At 32.5% G+C, this 19921-nt stretch overlaps 1 protein-coding gene across 2 annotated transcripts in view; it reads left to right on the top strand.

Moving 5' to 3' along the window:
* Positions 1 to 8290: 8290 nt before the first annotated feature.
* The window catches only part of LOC120136900, a 28484-nt gene continuing 16853 nt past the window's right edge, over positions 8291 to 19921 (top strand). For both annotated transcript variants that reach the window (XR_005517387.1, XM_039152830.1), the window contains exons 1-2: positions 8291 to 8295; positions 11771 to 11774. The gene's annotated coding sequence lies outside the window, so the exon portion shown is untranslated. The remainder of the gene's footprint in view (positions 8296 to 11770; positions 11775 to 19921) is intronic.

Genomic DNA, 19921 nt, shown 5'->3' with positions numbered 1-19921 from the left:
ATTGGATTCAGGATGAGCGAACCGATCTTTGGGTCTTTCGACCCAATAAGCCAACTCCGGGAGCTAGTTCTTCTCGAGCTGCTCCTAGTTCTTCTCGTTCTCCTCCTCCTCCTTCAGCTTCTGACGCTGATGATGATCCAGAGCTTCAAAGGCTTATGAGAGATATTGACGAGGAAGTACCAGCTCGACAAGATGATCAAACGCCACCTTATTTCCGATCTTTTCTAGAGTCGTTTGATCTACGTTTTGCCTCCATTGAGTCTACGATTTCTGAGTTTCAGAGGGAGATGCGTGATCGTATGGATGCTCTGACTCTTGAAGTTCGAGCTCATTATCCTCCTCCTCCCGATCCTCCGATGGAGTAGACTTGCTTGTCATGTTTTCTTGTTTTTAAAACTTGGATTGATTTTTATTTTTGTGCTTTGTTTGGTACTTTGAACTTGATTAGTTGTTGGATGTTTGTTTGAGGATGCTTGAACTTATTATATATATTTGGTTTGACATTTTAACGCTTTCTGTTTATTAATTTTGCATCATTAGAAATTTATGACCAAATTATGCCATTTCACATTTTATTATGAATATTGTTTATGAAAACTAATGGCTAATCTCTCTTTTGATTGTGATCTTAGCAGCCTATTATTAATAAATCAATTGGCTAATGTTTTTCAAAATTCTTGTTTAAAACGTTTTTATAGAGTCTTTTTGATTTAACAAAAAGGGGGAGAAAATTTAAGATGTGCTATAGTAAGGGGGAGTAAGTTTTTCAAAATCGATTTCAAAAATAGTTTAAGTACAAATCACAATTTTACACATTTAGTAAGATTTAAAATTGATCTTGAAAAACTTGGAGTAATAATTTGATATTCGGTTAATTGAATCGAATATAAAATTGTAAAATCATTTGTAAAATCTTAAAATTCATTTAACTTAATTTGTTATATCGAAATATCAAAAATGTTTTCAACAAGAATTTATTCTATTACTATTTATTATAGAAATCATTTAAAAGTAACAACTTTGTTACTGATTTGTTTCAAAATTTTAGTTTTTAACTAAAATTTGTTGGTATAATAAACATGAATTTATTTTCGATTTATTTTTGAAACTATTATTAATTCTAATTTCACGTCTTAAATAAAAAAAATGGGTAATCACATCGATTCACTAAACTCATAATATGGAGTATTAGTTTGCTCATGCTTTAAATTAAAATTCAACGGTGAATCACAACGAGAAGCTTCTAAAATTCTATGGATAGAATTTCAAAACATGACAATAAAAGATGTTGTTCTATTTGGTCATGTTTATTTTGGTCAAATATTGGATGATCCTCCTATTATTAGAGAGAAAGAGATAAATATTGTTACCGCATTAATTATTGTTAAAGCTTGAGAGCAATTTAACTTTATATATTGGAAATACACCCTGAATAGATTGTCAAATACATTGTATAAAGTTTATAATATCCATAAGATGGATAAAAAGACTATGGATGATATTAGACCATAAATACAAAATGGAAGATGCTGATGCTAAAGAATTATTAATGATCAAGTTCTTAAAATTTATAATAATGACACAAATGAAGGATAATAAATAATTTATTATCTCCATTGATGATAGTAAAAATATTGATATTTGTTTTGTTAAAAGAGCAAAAGCAAAGTTATAGATAAATTTATTCTCTATAAACAATAAATTGAAAATTAACTTAATAAAAAATTAAGATGATAATAAGTGATAGTGGTGGTGAATACATTGAATCATTTGGTGAATATTGTTCAAAATATGGTATTATTCACATAGTAACACTATCATACTCTCCTCAATCGAATAGAGTAGCCAAAAGAAAAAACCAGACTTAAAAGAAATTAAGAACACAACACTATGAAGTTTTGAGTTGTCACAGAATCTGTGGGAGAGAGGAGAAATTGTTCTATCAACTAATTACCTTTGAAATAAGATTTCAAGAAAAATAAAAATAATAAGATACTATAAGAGTTATGGAGAGGTCAAAAATCATCATACAAACACTTGAAAAATATGGGGTGTCTTGTCAAGGTAATGACATCATTACTGAAGCAAATGAAAATAGGTCCTAAATGATGTATTACATTTTTTTACTATCCTATTTATCTTAGAAGAATACATCGATGCTCGTTGGATATTTGATATTCAAGATACCAAAAGTACAAGTATATACGCATTCACTTTGAGATGAAGAGTCGTATTATGGAAATCCTTAAGAAAATGATTATAACTACATTCACAATAGAATTTGAGTTTGTAACTCTAGACAAGTCTTAAGAATAAGGTAAACGAATTTAAAATTTCTTAGAGGGTATTCTTGAATGGGTAAAATATGTGCCCATAGTATGCATATATTGTGACTAGCATAAATTTCATGTATAATGGTAAGTCGAGACATATGTGTCGTTGACATAATACCATTAGACAACTGATCTCAAATGAAATTATCTTTATTGATTTTGTAAGATCAAGCAAACCTGCTAACTAAATGGTTAAATAGAGATCAAATTGAGAAAACATCTAAAGAAACGTGACTAAAACCCATGAAATTTAAAGACATTGTGTAACATCCCAAACTACGGGTTAGTGACCAAATTATAAAATTTCAGAATTTGGTGATTAAAGTAGAATAGTTGAATAGTTCAATGATTTATGTGGAGATATTTCCTGAAAGTTGTTAGTAATTATTAAAAGAATTAAAGGGCAAAAGGGTAGTTTGACTTGGAAATTATAATAAAATGATATATAGGCACGTGGGATAAGGATGAGGAGATATTTTCTCCACTCCATCTTCTTCTTCTTCATCATACGAGAGAAAGAGAGAGCCAAGCTTGCAAAGGTAAGTTTTTGAATTTGTTGATTATTTGTTGATTTAAAGCTTGGGTTTTGATCATTAGATGATAATTAAGCTTAAGGAAAGCTTAAGTTATCTTAAAATCAAAAGATAAAGGAGTTATGATAGATTAAAGAAAATTGGTTTTTAAGAGAATTTGTGGAAAAGAGTTGACAAGTTGAATTTGAAGTTTAATTTGACTTGTCATCTATGAGAATAAGAAGTTAGAAGTGTTATAATTAAGTTTGGATAACATGAAAAATTTGGTATGATTATTGATTTCTATATGGAGAATAAAATTTTGAGGTTTAAGATGAAATAAATGGATATAAATTAGTTTAAGTATGTATATTTGAGTTAAGAATAGAAAAGTGAATGAAACATGAAGAATTGAAGAGGAAATAGTGAATTTTCGTGCAATGAACAATGATTTCTGGGCAGGTGCATCGATGCACTATGAGTGTGTACCGATGCACTAAGACAATTTTGAAGGTACATCGATGCATTAAGGGGTGCATCGATGCATGGGAATTTCGAAGTTATTTTGTGTACCGATGCACCCATAGTGCATCGATACACCCCTAAAGGAAAAATGGAATCTTGGTTCATTAAACTAGCTGGAGTTATTAACATCAAGTTATAAGGTTTAGGATCCTGATAATTGTTGTGAAAATTATATTTATGTAGATACAGAGCCTAAACGAGTTCTGGAACAATCAAATAATTAGGATCAAATCAAAGCAAGGCTAAGGTGAGTGCAATTTTAATTTTACTTATGGTATTGAACGAACATCGGCTTGCGATGAGTCAATGATGGAGTTACTATGGTAAGAAGTGACTCCTAAAATGTTATTTGATTTGTGATTCTTATATGTGCATGAATACATGAAATGGGTATAAGTTATTATATATGTTATATGATCTGCATAAACATAAGATATATGATATGATATACATGACTATATGCATATGTGATACATGCTATGAGACATGATCAATGTGAAATGAGATAAGTTAAGTGACTATATGAAAATGTTACATGATCTACATGCTTACATGAATATGCAATATGTATTACATGTTATATGAAATGACATAGATGTTTATACATACATGTGGTATGTGACAGAAGAAAAGGTATATGTGATCACAAGAGAAATGACATGAGTTCATGAACATATGAAAAACAAGAATAATGCCCATGGTATATGATATGAGAGCTATAGGTATAGTTGGTATGCCAAGAGTCGAGGGTTCTACGTGGTCCTTCGGGACGTATATGTATCCTTTGGAACATTTACAGGGTCTTTTGAGACACATATGTGATCCAATGGAATATGTATATGGTTCTTAAGGAGTGGTCCTTCGGGACAAATACAGTACATAGGTCCTTCGGGACAAATTTCATAGCCCCTGGTAGGACCCCATACGAGCTGTGGTGACAGCATAGTGCACAACCTTAATGTACTCGAATACCTTGAGTTCTCAGTAATGTACATGGGCTTACAAAAAGGTATAAAAGTGTTTGCATTATTACATGTTATCATGCCATTATTATTTACATGGAATCATATGTGATATGATTGAATGAGTAGAAGATATGTTCATATGGATATGAAATGCATTATTTTTATTATATGTTTATATGCCTCACTTAGTGTGTGATTGTTTCACACGTAAGTTTGGGAAGCGAAAAGAGAAATAAAGAGGAACAAGATAGGTCAATTCTCCTTACCAAAGATCAGATCAGAAATGTAAATTGAATTATATGTATTTGTTAGAAAGAATTTAGTTGTCATGTAATAAGAAAAGATTTGTATTGGATACGCTCTGATCGAGTTTTGAAATGATTTAAATGTATATGTGTAAATGTAAATGTAAATGTAAATGTATAGTAATGAACGGTTAAATTTTTACGAGTTTTATGAACGTTTTACAAATTCATTGTAGCAATGTATCGATGCATTGTAGCACTATTCATGGTATTGTTCATTACTGTTCATTATTGTTCATAGTATTGTTCATACCATATTTTACTGTTCATAAATACGTTTTTGACTCAAAATTTTATAACGAACACAATTCAACAATATATGATCGTATTTTCTTAATAAAAGATCAAAGGTTATGTTATTTTACAAGAATAAAGGTTTTGAAAAGTCAATGTGACATCTCGGACTCGTATCCGGGTCGGGTACGGGTTGGGTTGTTACACATTGTGTGAAGGAAAACCCTACCTAGTTGATTAAAGATCCCAAGACCTAGTTTCAAAGAGACAACCTAATTACATAAATTGTATACAATCACTATAGGGTCTCTCATCCCAAGCCTGTTACTATGATGTAAACAATGACCAAATTGGTATAGGCTAAGCAAGACTTTTAATGACAATTGTGTGCTTCGAGGAGTCGAGCAACATAATTCATTTAATTTTGAATCAAATTTAACTATATTTTTCTCTTTTTCAAATCTCATTCTATAATTTTTAGTCCTTTCTCATCTCAATCTAACAATACAATAATATATTGTGTTTTGTTTTTTATCATTTTCTATTCAAAATTAAGTTTTGTATCATACTCACATTTAAAATTTTATATTTATTCACTCTTAGTTATATTATAATGTTTTCTTAACCAACAATAAAAATAATATATTTGACAAATTTTAATCATTTTTATGAATTATTAATATAACATTAAAGTAATTATTTAAAACAATAAAATATATTTTAATTTTATAAAGATTTATTTTTGAGATTTCACTCAACCTAAAAATATGTTCGAGACAGATATGATAATAGGAATGTCAAATATGTGTATATTCAGAAACACCTTTAAATCCAACGAGACTGGTTTAAATAATAAGCAGTTTGATATCACTTAAACAAATCTCGAGTTTGAGTTCTTAATCGACTGAACCGTAGTTTTTTCGGTTAATCAGTCGGTTAATTTTAGGTTCAATCAGTTAATAGTTAATATTTTTTTCAAACTTTGATTATATGTTAATCCAGTTCAATCAGTTACCAAAATTATTAAAATTTTAATATATTATATATATTATTTATATATGAGAGTGTTTAAACTTCGATTTTAACTGAATTAACTGACCAAATTAACTGAAATATATAAAATATTTAATATATAATATATATTATTTATAAATTTTGATTAACCTACCGATTAACCAAACTTTGTTTGATTTGATTATTTTTTCGAAAAATTTCAGTTCAATTAACATTTAAAAGAAAAAATTTCGGTTAATGAAATTTTAGAAGTTAGGTTCGATCGGTTTTAGGGGTGTTTATTCGGTTAATTCGGTGTCCGAACCGACTGAACTATCATTTTCGAATTAACCGAACTTTTTTTCAAAAATATTAACCGAACCGAATAAATTTCGGTTAATTCGGTTAATTTTCGAATTAACCGAAATTTTTTAAAATTTTAGAATTTAATATTTTTTAATTAAAAAAAACAATTTACAATTAATTTAAATAATATCTAATTATAAATAATATCTAATTAATTTGATTCAAACATTTTGTATTTAGTTTTGATATTATTTTAATTAATTAATATTGATTTGGGTATAAATGGATTTTAAATGGATTGTGCCTTTTAATATAATTATATTTAAAGGTTAATTCGGTTAATTAACCGATTTCGAACCGAATTAACCGTTAACCGAATTCCAAAAAAATCCTTAACCATTCCCCAACCGAATTAATTCGGTGGCCGACCGAATTAACCGAACTAATTCGGTTCGATCGATTAATTCGGTTAAAACCGAATTTTGAACACCCCTAGTCGGTTTATTGAACCGACCAATTGATCACCCCTATCCTAAGCTATTGCTCATGCCCTAATTTTTATTTTTATAATTGATGCCTCTAATATCTATATTTATAATTAAGGCCCTTATTTTTTTCTTTAATTCCATAAGTCTTTTAGTTTTTGGCTCTCTTCTTCTATCTCTTATTTATTCATTTACTTTTGAATTAAATTTAACTATATTTTTTTTATCTTTTTCAAATCTCATTCTTTAATTTTTAGTCTTTTCTCATCTCAATCTAACAATACAATAATATATTGTGTTTTGTTTTTTATTATTTGTTATTCAAAATTAAGTTCAGTATCATACTCACATTTAAAATTTTATATTTATTCACTCTTAGTTATATTTATAATGTTTCCTTAATCAACAATAAAATATATTTTTATTTTATAAATATTTATTTTTGAGATTTCACTCAAAACCTAAAAAATGTTCGAGACAGCTATGATAATAGGAATGTCAAATATATGTGTATTCAGAAACACATTTAAATACTAACGATGATGGTTTAAGTGGTAAATAACTTCATATTACTTAAATAAATCTCGAATTTGAGTTCTTACATATACAAAATATCTTAGTTAAAAAATTCACCTACTAAAATAAAGAGTGTGATATATCTATCTAGAATAATAAAAAAGGAAGCCTTTAGAAACGGGAAGAAAGAAAATCACGTTTAAATATTTGTTAAATGTGGAAACATATTTGTGGTGAGAAATGTTTTAAATTAGAAAACTTGGGTTGTGTCAAATCTACTCAACGAATCTTAACAAAAAAGAGGACACGTGTGATCATGCACAAAGATTATTACGCAGGTGATGAGTAGTACAACGGGGAATTTTTATGAAGAATTATTTAATTTCGGCTAATTTCTTTCTCTTCGTTTTTCTTAATATTTAAATAATTATAAGATAATATTTATTTATAATTTATAATTTTTATAATGTACATATATTTTATATATGTAGTTATTTAAATTCAAAATATTTAAAATTTTAATATTCTTTTTAACAATTGAGATTAATTGATTGATTCTCTTACTTTTCAATTTTTTTTCTTTTAATATTCTGAAATTATTATAAGGTAATTTAAAATCTTTCGTAATTATTAAAAACTTAAAGAAATCCATTTTAACCTTTCCAAATTCAAAATATTGGTGCAGATCTAACGGACGGATAAGTCTTGAGTTATTTAGATTATGGAGTGTAATTATATTTAATTTTTCTTAACATTTAAAATTAATTATATATGGTTAACTCTCTATAACACCTTTTAGCTTTAATATCTTGTTTAACACTTATATTACACTCAAATAATCAATTTGATACCTGTATAACTTTTATCAATTTAATATCTGTACTATCATTTTGTATACCAGACTATCCATTGTATTTTTCTCATTAAAAAAACTAATTAAAAACAATGATATTATGTCATGTGTAATATTTAAAAAAAAACATTAAACAGTTCATAGATTTTATTTTTTTTAGATTTTGTTTAAATTTTAAGCAAAAAGAAATCAAAGGTAGAATGTAATTTTAAAAAAAGTAATGTGATATTCGTATTATTTTTCTTAAGGTGACCCTTCAATTCAAAAAGTAAACTCAATGTGGTTCTTTGACCAACATTTTTTGTTAGAGAAAATCGCCTCAGTGACCAAAAAAAAGTTATAATATACGATTTTAACCAACTTTTTTTGGATTTGCCAAAATGACCAACAAAATCGCAACGCGAAATAAAAATCGCAACGCGATCCCCAGAATCGCAAATCAGTTTCCAGAATCGCAACGCGATTCTTGAAAATCGCGATGCGATAGTACAAATTCGCATTGCGATTTTCCATAATCGCAACGCGAATATGAAAATCGCAACGCGAACACATAAATCGCAACGCGTATCCGTAAATCGCAACGTGTATCCGTAAATCGCAACGCGTATGGGTAAATCGCAATGCGTATCCGTATATCGCAACGCGTATCCGTAAATCGCAACGCGTATCCGTAAACCGCAACGTGTATCCGTAAATCGCAACGCGTATCCGTAAATCGCAATGCGTATCCGTAAATCGCAACGCGTATCCGTAAATCGCAACGATAATCCGTAAATCGCAACGCGTATCCGTAAATCGCAACGATAATCCGTAAATCGCAACGAGAATCTGTAAATCGCAACGATAATCCGTAAATCGCAACGAGAATCTGTAAATCACAACACTGAAATTTTGGGTATATAACACTGAAATCATAAACTAAATCCCTAAATCGCAACTCATTCCATCTCCATCTATCACTCTCTCCGGCGACATCCGTTCCTATATCCAACGACATCCTTCCCCATCCGGCAACAGGTCTTAGTTTCGCATCTCGTTTGTTTAGTTACAACCATGAAATCATCTAATGTTGATCATGTTTGGATAGATTTGTGTTTTGGAGGGTCATGGGATAATGTTAATGGTGTTTTACAATATATGCCTTTACCCATAAATCTTCAACTAAAATTGTCTTTACAAAAGTTAACTTATGAAACTCTAATGCTACGTGTTTCAAATAAATTGAATTTAGAGCCCCTAAGTGGATTTAGGCTATCTTATCAGAGAAATGGTAAAGTTTATTTGTTAACCGACAATGAAGATGTTGAACGATTCATTGCTTACATTAGTGTTTCACAAGATGATGTTACATTGTATGTTGTTGAACCTAGAAGTAGTATTGTTGGGTCAGTAGCGGGTAGTAATCAACTAAGTTTTTCTCAAAACCCACAACCTTTCTCTAATCCAAATCCCAATCAACTTTCAGCACCAAATTCCGGTTTTCGTATTGACCAGTTAGACGATGATGAGCCAACAGAAAAAATTGTGAGTACTAGTCAGTATTCGAAATTTGGTCTTGGTCAATATCCGGACTTTGATATTGGTCAATACACGGATTTTGATGATGTTTCAGAAGAAGAAACAGACCATGCGTGTAATGATATTGATATTGGTCAATACCCGAATTTTGATGATGAAACAGCCGTTGCCGAAGAATGTAATGTTGATGATAATGAGGAGGAAGTTACGACTGTGAATGAACATGTTGAACATCCATTCTGTAATTCATATAATCCTGAAGAAGAAAAAGAAGAAGAAAAAGTCCCCGAAGAAAAGAAAATGCCACGGGCGTATAACTGGAATATGCCAGAATTACTTCAGATACCGGAAGAAGAGTTGATAAAGAAAGCAGTTGATTGTTACACAAAAGTTATTCGTATCAAGAAAGATGATTGTTTTGATACAAAGGAAGACTTGAAGATAGCTTTATATACGAAATGTGTGGAAGATGGCTATCAACTAAAAGTTAACAAATCAAGCAAAGATCGTTTCGAAACAAGGTGTATGATTGACAAAAACTGTACGTGGCGTATGATTGCAAAGAGAATAAAAGATTGCAAAATGTTTCAAGTTAGGACTTTTATTGATAAACATACATGTTCAAGAACCCAAGTTTTTCCTCACCATAGACAGGCAAACAAAAAGGTGTTGGGTGGTTTTCTGGCTGAGTTAATGTTTTTGAATGGCAGGGTATATCGGGGACATGAAATTATGACTGACATGAATGCTCGGTTCAAGATTAGTATATCATATTCTCAAGCTTGGAGAGCCAAATGTTATGCCTTGGAATTGTTGAGGGGGTCGCCAGAAGCATCGTTTGCCCAACTGCCGGCTTATTGTCACAATTTAAAGCTGAAAAATCCTGGGTCGGTAACTCATATCAAAACAGATAGAGATGGACGCTTTGAGTTGCTGTTTATCGCCATTGGTGCTACGGTTAGTAAATCAATATAATTTTGTTGACTCATTTTTGTTAGTTACATGCATTTCACATTTAAATGATTATATTTCTTGTGTATATTATTTTGTAGATTCGTTCGTTTATTACTTGCATGCGCCCAGTTATTATAGTTGACGGAGCACATTTGAAAGGTCGATACCTTGGAGTAAACTTATTAGCAGTAGCCATGGATGCTAACAATGGGATATTGCCAATAGCTTACGGGGTTGGCAAATCTGAAACCTCTGATTCATGGACATGGTTTATGGGGCATCTTAGGGATTGCATAGGTCCTATTAGCAATCTGACAATCATATCCGATAGGGCAAACTCAATTGACAACGCTGTTAGAAGGTGTTTCCCAGATGCTTTTCATGGACTTTGTGGTGTTCATTTGTATAGAAATCTAAAATCAAGGTCTGCTGGTATAAAAAAGCACAAATGGACATACTGGAAGGCTGTAAAAGCTTATCGGGAAGTGGATTTCAATAAGCATATAAATTGTTTAAGACGTGTTTTGCCTCAGTGTGCTCAAACACTAGAAGATGTCGGGTTTGAAAGATGGTCAAGAGTACATCAACTTGGAGCAAGATATGGTTTCATGACGTCTAATAGTGCAGAATCAATCAACGCTCTAAGTCGTCATTCCCGGAAATTACCCATTACTATGTTAATGGAGTTTTTTCGAGCCTCTATTCAACAGTGGTACTACAAGAAAAGAAACCATGCAGGTATTATTTCTTTGAATTCGTAACTTATCATATTTATATATTTTACTAAGTATTGTTTATTTAAATTTACAGGAACATTGGAACATCGTGTTACACCATGGACTGAAAAAAAGATAACGAAACGTGTTGTGAAGTCAACGTCATGGAGAGTTGAACCATGTTCAAACACTTTGTTTCAAGTACTGGATAATAACTTAAATGGGCTAGTCGATCTAAATGCAAAGACGTGTAGTTGTATGAAATGGCAAACATCTGGTTATCCGTGTGGCCATGTTATAAAAGTTGCTCTTCATTTAAACCAAGATGATTCAAGCGCATACGCTATGGATTGCTACACTACAGAAGTTTATCGACAGACTTATGCCGAGATTGTCTACCCTATTCCACATCCTTCTGAGTGGGACATACCAGATGACTTACAAACAGTTTTGCCACCAGCCATGGACAGAAGGCTACCTGGCCGACCAAAAAGTCACGATCGTATACCGTCTAAGGGTGAAGAGAAGAAGAGATCGACATGTAGTCGGTGCAAGGAAAGTGGTCATACAAGGTTGACATGTGGATCACCAGTGCCATCAAAATCATCTTTTCCTCTACCAAAATATGGATCCTCATCAAAATCCAAAGCTCATATGGTGTGAACTTTGTATTATGTAAACGTTGTTATTCAGTTGTATTATGTAAACGTTTTAACATTTAACATTTTATGTGTATTATGTAAACGTTGCCATCAAAAGCTCATATGCAAACGTTGTATTATGTGGATTTTATGTGTGAACTTTTAACATTTTCAGTTGAATTAATGACTCAGGCCAACCATTTTGACTTAACCAACTCTTGTTATTCAGTTGTTATCACTATTAGGCATGCATTTGACTATCGCAACACGGAAAATACAATCGCAACGCGAAATGAAAATCCCAACATGAAAATCGCAATGCGGAAATGAAAATCGCAACGAGAGAATCGCAATGCGAAATGAAAATCGCAATGCGAAATGAAAATCGCAACGAGAGAATCGCAATGCGAAATGAAAATCGCAATGCGAAATGAAAATCGCAACGAGAGAATCGCAATGCGAAATGAAAATCGCAATGCGAAATTAAAATCGCAATACGAAATGAAAATCGCAATGCGAAATGAAAATCGCAATGCGAAATGAAAATCGCAACGAAAGAATCGCAATGCGAAATGAAAATCGCAATGCGAAATGAAAATCGCAACGAGATAATCGCAATGCGAAATTATAAACGCATTGCGATTTTCATTTCCGCATTGCGATTTTCATTTCGCATTGCGATTCTCTCGTTGCGATTTTCATTTCGCATTGCGATTTTCATTTCGCATTGCGATAGTCATTTTTGCCTTCAACATAATGCAGATTGAAATCAACAAAATCAACCATTACATTTCAATCAATTAAACAAGCACAAATAAGAATTATGTTCGCATCAATTACACAAATCAACTTTTACAAATCATCTTTTACAAATCAATTAAACAATCAAAAATTGAATCAACTTTTACAAATCAATTAAACAATCAAAAAACAATCAATTAAACTATTGAATCAACTTTTGCAGCTCGACATCATTTTCACGCAGTTCACTTCTGAGATTAACCTGCAGAAACCAAACATTTGTTCAAACAACACTTTCTACGCAAATTATTGAATTCTAATTACTTAACCAAACATTTTCATTTATAAGTATATAAACTTACCAATTGTTTATGGACATTTTTATAACGCGGATGCAGGTAGGCAGCGTCTCGTATATATCGATTTAGCCATATAATGCCGAAACCACAAGCCTACTGCAGCTTTATCTCTATCGGTGGGAGGTAGATACTTGATGCTTCCCGTCGTCAAACGCTCCAACGCCAAGCATACGAGAGGACCACAATCTCCTCTGGCTCCGCTCGTTTGTTGTGGCGCGGTCTCGTCTCTAATAACTGTAATATTGAGCTTCTTTGGCTTCTTGTTTCCAGAACGAGTCCAATAATTGATCGCATCCAAGAATTTAGCCAAATGAGAGCTCCATCCCTTAATAACATCTCTTAAATCAGCCAATGATATGTAATTTATCATGCTGTCATACACTATTGTCTTAAGGGATGGGAGCTGAAGCTCGACGAGAATCCAATGTTTACGTTCCAAAACAGGGATAAACACCTGCAATCATAAGTAATAATTCATTCATTTGCGCACTTATTTCATAAAACCTTTAAACTCAATCTAAAATAAATACTAACCTTATCGACCTCCCACCATGCAGGATAAAGTTTAGCTTGTCCATTGCCCAAATCAAATGATTCATCTCGTGCATTCTTCAAGTGAACGGCGTGAAAAGACGTCGGCATTATTGTATATCGTATATTTTTATTTTTCTTAAGTTTTCTTATTATTAGAAGACGTGTCACCCACGCATCGATATGCTGTTTTACAAAAAAAGACATATATTAGTGACTTACATAAATTTAAAAAAAAAATTAATCAAATTGAAATATAAGAAAAATATAAGACTTACCCCCCCATCGAAATAGCCATTGTCTTCGACCCCTAATAATACGCCCCACCAAGGCCGTTCAAACAACAAAAAGATATCATCGGTGAGCTTGCATATGTCAGTGAAACACCCCTTGCTCCGCTCATGTAGATAAAAATCAACTGCGGTCTTAGCCCAAAGGGTGTTATCCAAATTGTGTCCGGTAGTTGTTCCCTCTCCTCTTCAGATACCGGTATGGTACTGGCCGGTAACTCATACGAGAGCCAACTCTCATCCATCATGTCCGGAACCGGTGGGGGTTTCTCAATACTTCGATATATTACCCCATGTGAATCGGGCTCTGGAATGGTGGGAGGGACCTCTTCAACGATGACAGTTGCCTCTTGAACGGTGGGAGGGGACTCTCGAGGAATGATATGGGGGGCCTCTTCAACGATAGGAGTGGACTCTTGAGGGATGACAGGCGAGTCGGGCTTCTTCTTGCGGTGTCTTCGCACTATTGGGGTGTACGGAGACTTAATAGCACGTGCACGCTGTCTGATGCGTGAACTCCGTCGTGCAAGCATAACCCGACGTAAAGCATCCACTCTATCGGGCCGCTAAATAATTAAATACAAAAATCAGTAAATAAACAGACATGATATTTAAACAGTGAAAACAAAGACAAATATGTTTCAAACTTGCATTGTATTCACCCAAGTCATTATTCTATCATAGTTCACAAAATGCATCAGATAACAAAGAAAAATATGTTTCAAACTAATACCCTGAAGTTAGTATTTGTCTTTGATTTGTCTATTGGTTGAAGTAATGCAATCCATTCAAGTTTCAATTTGCAGAAGAAGAAATAGTTTACTTTCGCAACACGAAACTTAAAATCGCAACGCGAAACCAAAATCGCAACGCGAAATGAAAATCGCAACGACAGAATCGCAACGCGAAATGAAAATCGCAACGAAAGAATCGCAACGCGAAATGAAAATCGCAATGCGATTTTGGTTTCGCGTTGCGATCTTGTCGTTGCGATTTTGGTTTCGCGTTGCGATTCTGTCGTTGCGATTTTCATTTCGCGTTGCGATTTTGGTTTCGCGTTGCGATTTTAAGTTTCGTGTTGCGAAAGTAAACTATAAATTCTTCTGCAAATTGAAACTTGAATGGATAAATTTACTTTCAACCAAAAGACAAAACAAAGACAAATACTATTTCACAGTGTTAAAGAATACACAGTTTAGCAGAATTGGCAGCAACCGAACAAATTTACTTTCAACCAAAAGACAAAACAAAGACAAATACTATTTCACAGTGTTAAAGAATACACAGTTTAGCAGAATTGGCAGCAACCGAACAAATTTACTTTCAACCAAAAGACAAAACAAAGACAAATATATTTCACAGTGTTAAAGAATACACAGTTTAGCAGAATTGGCAGCAACCGAACAAATTTACTTTCAACCAAAAGACAAAACAAAGACAAATACTATTTCACAGTGTTAAAGAATACACAGTTTAGCAGAATTGGCAGCAACCGAATAAATTTACTAAGCAATCTAAGTGAAATGGCTAATCTAAGTGAAATTACGAGTAAATTTATCATTAAGTTAAATATGGAAAATCTTAAACTTACCTCGTTGCGTAGAGTATGAACCTCATTCTGCAACGATACTATCATCTCACGTAGAGCGGCAACCTCACCACGTAAAGTTGACACCTCCACACGCCATGCACCATCGTTATCGCGTAGAGTACCGATCTCCTCACGCAAGGCATTGACCTCATCACGTAACTCCCTTGACTCATCCCGTTGAGGTGGAGGTGGAGAACAGGGAGATAGGAGTCGTGGCATCTTTGCCGGTCGCCTATCATGAGGTGATGGTGGAGAAGAGGCTCGATGATGTGACGGGATAGGTGATGGCTCTCGTTCTAGAGGTGTATAGTCGTCACGATCGGGTGATGGCTCTAGGTGAGGTGATGGCTCTCGAATTGGAGGAAGTGGATGCTGCTCATCATCCGTGCCATCAAAAAAACTCTGACTAGCTTGCCACCAATCAGTGGCAAGCTCTTCCTCCGTGGGTGACAGTCTTTGTAATGGAATGTTGGCCTCCTAAAATATAAAAACTCAAACAAAGTTAAACGTCTACTATTAATAACTTGTTTATATATATGAAAGTATTTGTGTTAACTTACATTATTTATTGTGGCATATGGTATTAAGTCTTCCCAATCCAACAGAGTTTTCCTCTTCCAGGAAATAGCCCTGGGAATATCATTTGACGTTTTTATTGCATATGTACGCATGCTGGGGAAAGCCTCGAATATCCAAATCTACAAACAATATAATAACAAAATTAGTAATTGTTAAATAATTAATTATAATTTTAGAAACATTATATAGAAATTCTTACCTTAAAGGCCCAAACAAAGCCTGACAAAGTGTATTTGGACCCATCGCCCCGCAAACTTTTGCGGTCATCAAAGGCAGACGACAACTTAGTCCAGGTAGCTTTCCATATATACGAACCCCACGGAAACAGATTCCATGCATTCAGGTCCTCTACCAATATTATTAGCTCCCGATGAATAGGTTGTCTGGCCTCTCTGCCTAAAAAGCCGGCATACACAAGTAGTAGAAGGCATACTCGGACAACATCGACGTCTTCCATCCGAGTGAAACCAGCTTTCTTATTAAATAATTTCTTCAGGTCGTCGACATGTAGGTTCGGCTTCTCCATTGACTCATCCGGAAAAACCCGGGATAACCATGATGGGCGGGCGATATGACGAGTGTACCGGCCTACATCATCGTGTCCGAATCGTAGACCAGTGATTAAGCAGAACTCCTTCCGCCCAAAGCAAGTATACGCTGGTGGAAAATGAAACCATATCTCTTCCTCACCACGTTGTATACTGTCGGGTAGATTTGATGTCATGGTCTGAAGCCACAAATGGGTCAAATTAGCATCTCCACCCGGATGCTGTACTCTCAGCCATGGCCCGAAGCAGGTTTCCTCAAACAATTGTCTTTGAGCAGGTGAAAGCTTCTTTGCAATTGTAGTGGCCAGGCTGACTTTATTTCTCAAGGTCAATTGAGCCGAAAAAAATTTCTACAAAAACAATAAACATACCAAGTTAGATATACCAAAAACTACACTGTGAAGATATACCAAAAACAATAAACATAAAAAGTAGTAGTTTATTCTTGAAACTAAAATTTGCAACACTGTTTTGTCTTTTGGTTGAAATGAAAATCGCAACGAGAGAATCGCAACGCGAGATGACAATCGCAACGAGAGAATAGCAACGCGAAATGAAAATCGCAACGACAGAATCGTAACGCGAAATGAAATCTAAGTGAAATGGTTAATCTATTATTGAAATGACCAGTAAACTTATCATCAGTTTCAATATGAGAAACCTACAATAATGCAAACATTTCAAAATAAAAATAATTAAAAAACTAACCCTCGGAGGTTGATTTTCCATTTCTGAATATTGTGAGGGATTTCTGACCGTGAATGGTTGTGAGGGATTTCGCCGGAGATGGGGACGGAAATCTTCGGAGATGGGGACGGATTTCTTCGCCGTAGAGAGTGAGAGATGGAGATGGGACTGAGTTGTGATTTTAGGTTTTAGGTTATGAGTTGCGATTACGGGATTTTGTCTTAATATTCTTTTTGTAATTTGAAAATAAAATACGCGTAGCGATTATAATGGCGCTTTAAATATCGCGTTGCGATTTACGGATACGCGTTGCGATTTTATGTATTATCGTTGCGATTTACGGATACGCGTTGCGATATACGGATACGCATTGCGATTTACCCATACGCGTTGCGATTTACGGATACACGTTGCGATTTACGGATACGCGTTGCGATTTATGTGTTCGCGTTGCGATTTTCATATTCGCGTTGCGATTTTGGAAAATCGCAATGCGAATTTGTACTATCGCATCGCGATTTTCAAGAATCGCGTTGCGATTTTGGAAACTGATTTGCGATTCTGGAAACTGATTTGCGATTCTGGGGATCGCGTTGCGATTTTTATTTCGCGTTGCGATTTTGTTGGTCATTTTGGCAAATCCAAAAAAAGTTGGTTAAAATCGTATATTATAACTTTTTTTTGGTCACTGAGGCGATTTTCTCTTTTTGTTATTGATCGTTACGGTGGTGATGTGGTATTCTACGATGTTGATGTGGCAGTCTACTATAGTTGATGACGTGGTATATGGGCTAAATTGATTTTTTTGATTTTGTTTGAGGGCGATTTCTTTTTCAAGTTCAATAGCTTATTTAGGTTTTTTTTGAAAGATCAAAATTATTTTAAACTATAAATATAAAACTATCCAAATATTAAAAAATAAAAATATTAAAAATAAAATAAAACAACTAAAAATTGAATATACATAAAAAATACTAAAACTATTATAAAAAAATTTTAAAAAAATTGAATATATATAATATATTATAAAAATAAGTATTTATAAATTAAAAAAATAAAAATATTTTTAAATATATATATTATACATAACATAAGAGTATATGCATATTACCAACACTTACACAAAGTATTCTTACTGATTAATCGAGAACTATAAAATTTAAATTAGTTAAGACTTATAATTTTTGAATTATTCGAAACTTATTATGTTTTCTAATTACTTTTTTTTGTAAGTATCGACTAATTTAAAAAGTAATTATAAAATAAATTTTGACTAATCCAAAATTTGTAAGACTCGACTAATTTAAATTTTGTATGTCTCGATTAATCCAGTAAAAAACCTGGTATAATTGTTGTTGATATGTTTACATATTACAAATATATATTATGTATAATATATCTTTTTAAAAATATTTTTAACTTTTAATAATTTATAAGTTATCATATAAAATATGATATATATTAAAAATTAAAAAAAATAATAAGAATTTTAGTATTTTTAATATAAATATTTAATTTTTATTTGTATTATTTTTATATTTAATTTTGAATATTTGAATAATTTTATATTTAAAATAACTTTAATTTTAAAAAAACATTAAATAAGACTTCGAATTAAAAAAACTAATTTGACCTTCGAACAAAAAAATCAATTTAGTCTAACAAAAAAATCAATTTAGTCTATCTACAATGTCATCTGTCACATTATCAGCCACAATTGATTGTCATGTCAACATCGTGAGCCACCATATCAGCACCGTAAACTACCGCGTAAGCACCGTAACGGTTAACGATGGAAAATGTTGTTTTCTGAGTTGAAGTGCCACATTGAAAAAAAAATATGAAAGTCACATTATTTTCTTTAAGTACAGAGACATTTGATGCATTTTTGCCTAAATTTTGTTACATATAAAGTTTCTTTAACCTTAAATTTTTATAATTTCATTTTAATTGTGTGACGAAAAACTTTTTTTTACATAAAATATCATGTCTAGATTTTATTTTAATTAAAAATATGTTATAATATCATCATGATTATCGATAAAAAAAATAAACAAAGTCGAAAACAAAAAAAATCAAGATTTACGTAAAAAAAACTCAAAAGTGAAAAAACATGGGCTGAGTAGAAGAATTTCACTAGTATAAAGAAAAAAAATACAAGAGGATTTTGGTGAAAGAAAAACTTAATATATAAGCCTTACCTTTGGTAAAGTTCTCTACTTTTAATCAAATTATGATTCTTACTTTTTCAAATTTAAATATTAATTATATGTGCCGCTTTGTATTCGATTCAAACTCTAACAAATCTACACTTTGATGCTAATTCTAAAAGTGCGAAGGTTTTGAGACAAAACACCCAAATTCGATAAGACACCAAAACTCAACAAAAAATAATTTTTCACTTTTACGAACACGTTCTTCATCTCTTCCACAATACCCCTAAAAGGGGCTATATTCTGTAATAAAATACCTGCACAATAGCTTTCTCTACAAGCCTACAAGCTTAGCGTTGGTTTAGCTTCCAACTAAGGCTAAGAGCTTGGCATGGACACTGGTCGAATCTAAGCTTTTTCTAAGATTGGATTTAGTCTTCACTTCGACATGGTTATCATAAGTGTCAACTTTGCTAACAAATATATTACCACGAGCAATATCATGAACAACACGATCCCAATCTTCAATGATAATTCTATCTTCAAATTCTTCATGCTCACAAAATTGAACTTTTTTCTGCTTCAC

Source organism: Hibiscus syriacus, unplaced genomic scaffold (assembly GCF_006381635.1).
Source record: "Hibiscus syriacus cultivar Baekdansim isolate YM2019G1 unplaced genomic scaffold, ASM638163v2 tig00110637_pilon, whole genome shotgun sequence".
NCBI lineage: Eukaryota > Viridiplantae > Streptophyta > Magnoliopsida > Malvales > Malvaceae > Hibiscus > Hibiscus syriacus.
Note: the sequence above shows the minus strand (reverse complement) of the source record. Positions and strands in the feature narration are given on the sequence as shown.